Raw genomic sequence first — 7,503 nt, forward strand, 5'->3', positions numbered from 1 at the left:
CCCTAGAATCATCTCTGTGTGGCCACTTGTGGAAAATGAAGCCACCATGAGCCAGGCTCTGAGAGAACCAGAGAAAGATGGGGATGGCAGATGGTCAGGCCAGGAGACAGTAAGAGCCACTAAAGAAGAGGAGAGTACTTTTTGTAGTAATTTATTTTAATTTTTATAATTACTATGATTTTCCTCATTTCACAGATAAGGAAACTGAGGAATAAAGAGGCCATTTAAAACGTCAGTGACAGCGGGTGTGTACTTAACCTTCACACTCACCACCTCTCATTTGACCGGAAATATAGTTTCAACTTAATTAAAAATGACATTCCAGGGACTTCCCTGATGGTCCAGTGAAGAATCTGCCTTACAATGCAGAGGACGAGGGTTCGATCCTTGGTCAGGGAACTGAGATCCCACATGCCACGGCGGCAGCTAAGCCCGCGCACCACAACTACAGAGCCCACGCGACCTGGAGCCTGCACACCACAACTGGAGAAGAGAAAACCTGCATGCCACAACTAGAAAGAAGCCCACGCACCACAACGAAGAGCCCACGTGCCGCAACGAAGGATCCCACGTGCCTCAACTAAGACCCTGTGTGCCACAACTAAGACCTGACACTGCCAAAAATAAATAAAGTCTAAAAAAAAAAAAGACATTCCAGTAAATTATTTTCACGGCTTAGTTGATGGGACAGAATTTGACCATATAAAAATCTTTGGCAACATTATAAAATCTAGGAAAAATTTTAACATGATTGCTTAGTTCAACAGAAGCTGAAAAAGTTCTTAGCACCATGAAAAACATTACTGATTTTTAAGAAAGTCTCCATTTTTTTAAACATCTTTATGGGAGTATAATTGCTTTACAATGGTTTCTGCTTTATAGCAAAGTGAATCAGTTATACGTATGTTCCCATATCTCTTCCCTCTTGCGAAGAATATTGGCAATACTTGCTGGTTTAGTGCTGTTATTCAGTCATTATTCAATCTTTTGGAACTTAGAAGACTAGTTCTGAATTACAAGCCTCCATCAAATGTTCAAGATTTACCCCGAAACCAAAAGGAGCATCGGAATTTGCCTTTTATGCGTGAGCTTCGGTATCTAGTTGCACTTCTTGTTGGTACTAAAAGGAAACATGTTGATCCATCAAGAGCAGTTGAAATTCTTAAGGATGCTTTCAAATCAAATGACTCCCAGCAGCAAGACGTGAGTGAGTTTACACACAAATTATTAGATTGGTTAGAAGATGCCTTCCAAATGAAAGCTGAAGAGGAGACGGATGAAGGGAAGCCAAAGAACCCCATGGTAGAGTTGTTCTACGGAAGATTCCTAGCCGTGGGAGTGCTTGAAGGTAAAAAATTGGAAAATACTGTAATGTTTGGTCAGTACCCACCTTCAGGTGAATGGATTCAAAGACCTACATGAGTGCCTAGAAGCTGCCATGATTGAAGGAGAAACTGAGTCTTTACATTCAGAAAATTCAGGAAAGTCTGGCCAAGAGCATTGGTTTACTGAACTACCACCTGTGTTAATGTTTGAATTGTCAAGATTTGAATTTAATCAGGCATTGGGAAGACCAGAAAAAATTCACAACAAATTGGAATTTCCTCAAGTTTTATATCTGGACAGATAACATGCCTAGAAACAGAGAAATATCAAGAATTAAGAGGGAAGAGATCAAGAGACTAAAAGATTACCTCACAGTATTACAACAGAGACTCGAAAGGTATTTAAGCTATGGTTCGGGTCCCAAACGATTCCCCTTGGTGGATGTATGTGTTGGAAGTTGCCTCGAGTAAACCTGTTTGCACTTCTCCTGTTGATGATATTGATGCTAGTTCCCCATCTAGTGGTTCTGTACCATCACAGACATTACCAAGTAAAACAGACCAGCAGAGAGCTCCTTCTTTAGAACTGCCAAGCACATCACCCGCATCAATAGTTGCCATTTCGTCGAGATCAGTAATACACAAACCACTCACTCAGTCTCAGATACCTCCAGATCTGCCCGTGCAACCAGCACCAAGGCACATAACAGAAGAGGAACTCTCTGTGCTAGAAAGCTGTTTACATCGCTGGAGGACAGAAATAGAAAATGACACCAGAGATTTGTAGGAAAGCATATCTAGAATCCATCACACAATTGAACTAATGTACTCTGACAAATCTATGATATGAGTTCCTCATCGCTTACATGCTGTTTTAGTTCATGAAGGCCAAGCTAATGCCGGGCACTACTGGGCATACATTTTTGATCATCGTGAAAACAGGTGGATGAAGTACAATGATATTGCTGTAACAAAATCATCATGGGAAGAGCTAGTGAGGGACTCTTTTGGTGGTTATAGAAATGCCAGTGCATACTGTTTAATGTACATAAATGATAAGCCACAATTCTTAATACAAGAGGAGTTTAATAAAGAAACTGGGCAGGCCCTTGTTGGAATAGAAACACTACCACCAGACTTAAAAGATTTTGTTGAGGAAGACAACCAGCGATTTGAGAAAGAACTGGAAGAATGGGATGCACAGCTTGCCCAGAAAGCTTTGCAGGAAAAACTTTTAGCATCTCAGAAATTGAGAGAGTCAGAGTCTTCTGTGACAACAGCACAAGCAGGAGAACCAGAATATCTAGAGCAGCCATCAAGAAGTAATTTCTCAAAACACTTGAAAGAAGAAACTATTCGAATAATTACCAAGGCATCACATGAGCATGAAGATAAAAGTCCTGAAACAGTTTTACAGTCGGCAATTAAGTTGGAATATTCAAGGTTGGTTAAATTGGCCCAAGAAGACACCCCACCAGAAACAGACTATCGTTTACATCATGTAGTAGTCTACTTTATCCAGAATCAGGTTCCAAAGAAAATCACTGAGAAAACATTGCTAGAACAATTTGGAGATAGAAATTTGAGTTTTGATGAAAGCTGTCACAACATAATGAAAGTTGCTCAAGCCAAAATTGACATGATAAAACTTGAAGAAGTAAACTTGGAGGAGTATGAGGAATGGCATGAGGATTATAGAAAATTCAGGGAAACAACCATATATCTCATAATTGGGCTAGAAAATTTTCAAAGAGAAAGTTATATCCGTTCTCCCTCTATCCATCCTTCCTTCCCTTCCTCTTTTATTATTTTATTTATTTATTTTGCAGGAGATGGGGCTAGCCCTCAGCATCCCCCCCTGGGAGAATCAACACTCCCTTACTTCATGTGGTCCTGGCAGAATGCATCGGGACACATTCTATAACATTAATGAAGAAAGAAAAAGAGGGGGAAAAAAAAACCCTAACAACCAGCCTCACATAATAAGACATTAAGAACTGTGAGATAACAATCTCACCAAATAAGAAGCCAAAAGGGAAAACAATTCAATAACATTAATGTCCTCTGTTCTTCAATGAGCTAAGGAACCTTTCCCTAAAGCAATCTCATCCCCAACAGACTTCATTCTGCCTCCTTGGCCAGAACTGAGCCACACACATCCTTCTAAGCCGTGTACTCCCATAGGGGAAGGAATTGTCTCAGTGATGTAGATTCATCATGACACTCCTGAGATTCCAGAGCACCCCTAGTGAAACTTCATCAGCCCAAAGGCAGAAAAGATACCACTTGGGCTTAAGTTCTACATTCACTAGAAAAATTCATAAAGGTAGACCACAGGAAATACTGTCAAATAAAGCAATCATTCATCTCTCAACCCTGATAAATGTACACTAGCCATGCAAACAGGAAGCTGGGAACAAACTGGGAACTAGATTTGCCGTTCCTTTACTGGTGTGCGTAGCACCCACTGGCCATCAAGTAACAAGTGTGTTCAGCCTTTGGAAAATGCCAAATAACCAAGCAAACATCATCTATTCAGAGCAGACAATTGGTGGCACTACTTATATTTGTTAGGAATTTTTTAATGCAAATGATTTTAAACTCAGCTCAAATGGCTTAAGCAACCCACTCAGCGTGACTTTCAGTGAAGTTTGTTGATTTAGCAGCTCAGACATCATCACCAAGAACCCTTGGTGCCTGGTCTTCTTTCCGTCTCTTAGCTCTGCCTCCCATGGGTTAGCCTTATCATCAGACTCCAGATGGCAGACAAAGCCCACATATACGCAACAGCTTAAACTTTACTCTTACGGCAAAATGGCTGCTTCAATCCCAGGTCCCACATCCTTATCCTAAATTATCTATGGCAAAGAAAATACCAGTTCCCATAGCACATACCCTGGTCCTAGGACCTTTCTTTGTCCTAAAATGAGTCAACTGACTAAATCCAAATTAATAACTGTAACCAGGGGAAAGACTACACAGGTTGGCGTGGATCTATCAGAACCTACTTTGTGAAGTGTGTGTGGGATCAGTCCCACCCCAAAACCACACAGAAAGGGGATATGTTCAGGGCATATCAGAGGGAGAAGGGGAGGAGAGAGGAATGGTTATTCGAGTGACAAACAACAAATTTCCACCACACCTGTCCTCCACACCTGAATTCCTCTAGATAAAGGAATTCTTCCAGCAAGTCCACAGTTTCCAGAACTATTCCAGAACTACATTTTACAAAACCACATGGCTCATTTTACTCCTTCAACTTAAGAGAAAAAAAATCCATAAAATCACAGCATATTTTATTCAACAAGTGCCCCAGAATCAGAGTCATGGTACCTGGGGTGTCCTTCTGGGTTGGCACAGGAGTGGGTTTTGTAGCAACAGCCATCACTGACGAAACATCATGTCACAGCCGTTTCGGGATGCATGTTCACTGGGCTGCAACCATTGCTAATCAAGCTTGGAGATTTAGTTACTGGCATTAGACACAGGGATGTGAGACAAAAGCCAGGCTAAGGGACAATATCCACAGATTGGCATGTGGATCATTTTCACTCAATTTCCCTCCATGGATGGATCAAAGTACTCAATTTCCCTCCGTGGATGGATCAATTTCCCTCCGTGGATGGATCAAAGTACTGTCTCCAGCCTGGAGACAAAGTAAAAGACACCAAGGGAATTCCCAGCTTCCAGTAATATATAAAGCAATGAGACAAAAATGAGTGAACCACCGTGTGCAGCCAAATAGAACGTTACTGTTGTAACATCCCAAGTGCAAGGCAGTTAACCAACAGCAGTCTGCTGTACTCAAAACACGCCTGGGATTGGAGTTTGCAGACTCATATTTTACCAATTATTTTGCTACTTGGGTAATTCACTTGGTGTCTCTGAGACTCATTTTCCTCCTCTGTAAAACGGGAGCAATTTAATGAAGTTGATACATTTTGAAGTAGCTGTGTAATTCACAATTACCCCACCTAACTCTCCCCAATTTATAGAGGCGCCATTTTGTAAATGCTTCCCCAGCAGCTGTTTTCTATGAAAGTTACAGGTGATCGGACCAGTAGTAAATCTGGCCAATACTAGGCCAAATACATTACTCTTCCTCATAATATTTAGAATTGGGCCCAAAAGGTAACAATTAAACTCCTTCAGAGTGGTGGGGCCAGTAATGCGGAACCTCATACTATTAGCAACCAGAGTCCACTTGTACTGACCAGCAGAGGAAGACGATCTATTCAAAAAGATTAAAAAGTAGACACACAAAGGGGCTGAGAGGGGACAATGAGACTACTTTCCAGGCCCTTCCAGCTATAGCCCTGCTCCAGAGTTCCATGGCAAATCCCATAATTTTAAATCAATCCTCCTAAATCCCCTTTTCTTGTTTAAGACATTTAAGTTGGTTTCTATTACTTGCAAGAAAATGATTTTAATGAATTCATAATGTCTATCTCACTGGGTGGCTGTGAGAATTAAATGAGATAAGAATGCCTTGTAAATGGAAGGTACTTATAAAAACTGGTAAGGACAATAAATATAGTGACTGACAAAGACATAGACCTGGACAAAACAAGTGTCCTGTTTTGCTAATGAAAAACAAATTATTTTGGAGAGAGGAATTTCTTGATATGGAAGGATATTTAAAATAGATCATTAATCAATACTCTGTAATAACCTATATGGGAAAAGAATCTGAAAAAGAATAGATATATGTATATGTATAACTAAATCACTTTGCTGTACACATGGAACTAACACAACATTGTAAATCAAATATACTCCAATATAAATTTTTTAATAAAATAAATAAAGAGATGTATCATTAAGCAGGTGATCAGGTTGCCAACATAGACATTACTTATATCAGAGGTTGACAAAATTTTATGGTAAAGGGGAAGACAGTAACTACTTTATGCTTTGGGGGCTATACAATTCCTGTCACTACACTATTGTTTCATCTAGGAAGCAGCCATAAATAGTATGCAAACAACTGAGTGTGGCTGTGTCCAAAAAGATGTTTTCATGGATGCTGAAATGTGAATTTCATGCAACTTCACATGTCACAAAATAATATTCTGTTGATTTTTTTCAACCATTAAAAAATAAAGTGTAAAATATATTCTTTGTGCACCGTACATACACAAAAACACACACGACTTTGAAAGTCCTACTTCAATAAAAACAAAAATAAACGGGACCTAATTAAACGGCAAAAGCTCTTGCACAGCAAAGGAAAACAGTAAACAAAACGAAAAGACAACCCTCAGAATGGGAGAAAGTATTTGTGAACGATGCGACCAACAAGGGATTAGTCTCCAAAATTTACAAACAGCTCATGCAGCTCAATATCAAAAAAACAACCCAATCAAAAAATGGGCAGAAGACTTAGACATTTCTCCAAAGAAGACATACAAATGGCCAAGAGGCACATGAAAAGATTCTCAACATCACTAATTATTAGAGAAATGCAAATCAAAACTAAAGTGAGATATCACCTCACACCAGTCATCATGGCCGTCATCAAAAAGTCTACAAACAGGGCTTCCGGGAAGATGGCGGAAGAGTAAGACACAGAGATCACCTTCCTTCCCAAAGATATACCAGAAATACATCTACACGTGGAACAACTCCTACAGAACACCTACTGAATGCTGGCAGAAGACCTCAGACCTCCCAAAACGCAAGAACCACCCCCCCCCCACCACGTTCCTGGGTAGGGCAAAAGAAAAAAAAGAATAAACAGAGAAAAAAAAGGATAGGGACGGGACCTGCACCAGTGGGAGGGAGCTATGAAGGAGGAAAGGTTTCCACACACTAGGAAGCCCCTTTGCGGGCAGAGAATGCGGTGGCAGAGGGGGAAAGATTCGGAGCCACGGAGGAGAGCACAGCAACAGGGGTGCGGGGGGCAAAGCAGAGAGATTCCCGCACAGAGGTCCGGTGACGACCAGCACTCACCAGCCTGAGAGGCTTGTCTGCTCACCTGCTGTGGTGGGCGGGGCTGGGAGCTGAGGCTCGGGCTTCGGTCGGAGCACAGGGAGAGGACTGGGGTTGGCGGCGTGAGCACAGCCTGAAGGGGTTAGTGCACCACGGCTAACCGGAAGGGAGTCCGAGGAAAAAGTCTGGACCTGCCGAAGAGACAAGAGACTTTTTCTTCCCTCTTTGTTTCCTGGTGCACGAGGAG

General features: G+C 41.3%; 1 pseudogene; it reads left to right on the plus strand.

Moving 5' to 3' along the window:
* The first annotated feature begins 941 nt into the window (after nucleotides 1–941).
* On the plus strand, nucleotides 942–4,065 carry LOC112404490 (ubiquitin carboxyl-terminal hydrolase 25 pseudogene; annotated as a pseudogene).
* The last annotated feature ends 3,438 nt before the right edge of the window (nucleotides 4,066–7,503 follow it).

Source organism: Neophocaena asiaeorientalis, unplaced genomic scaffold (genome assembly GCF_003031525.2).
Source record: "Neophocaena asiaeorientalis asiaeorientalis breed wild unplaced genomic scaffold, Neophocaena_asiaeorientalis_V1.1 scaffold204, whole genome shotgun sequence".
NCBI lineage: Eukaryota > Metazoa > Chordata > Mammalia > Artiodactyla > Phocoenidae > Neophocaena > Neophocaena asiaeorientalis.